At 53.2% G+C, this 333-nt stretch overlaps 1 protein-coding gene across 1 annotated transcript in view; it reads right to left on the minus strand.

The window, feature by feature from the left end:
• VPS45 (vacuolar protein sorting 45 homolog) overlaps window positions 1-333 on the minus strand; it is a 19,915-nt gene that overhangs the window by 16,269 nt on the left and 3,313 nt on the right. The window lies entirely within an intron of this gene.

A 333-nucleotide genomic window follows, 5' to 3' on the forward strand; every position in this document is an offset into this window, starting at 1 on the left:
TACCATTGGTCCGCTTTAAGGCCAACGCCCACTTTATTCACAGCAACCCCTTTCCGGTGTAACTATACTCATCCTGTCCACGGTCCAGAGCTTCTCCTCTGTCGTCCGGTACTGGTTCTCTTCTGGGTTGAATGACATCCGGCATCATAGAACCCACATCCTGGTAGCCCGGGGCAGGGCCCGGGCATCACCAACACCCCCAAAGGTGAATGCTGCAGGGAATGGCTCCACGTCCCGTTCTCTTCTCTCAGCATTCACAAGGTAGAAAAGGAGGAGGAGCATGCGTGTCACGTGACCAGACCCAAACCATCGGAAAAGAAGATATTACAGATA

Source organism: Nanorana parkeri, unplaced genomic scaffold (assembly GCF_000935625.1).
Source record: "Nanorana parkeri isolate BGI_ZX_2015 unplaced genomic scaffold, ASM93562v1 scaffold2482, whole genome shotgun sequence".
Lineage (NCBI taxonomy): Eukaryota > Metazoa > Chordata > Amphibia > Anura > Dicroglossidae > Nanorana > Nanorana parkeri.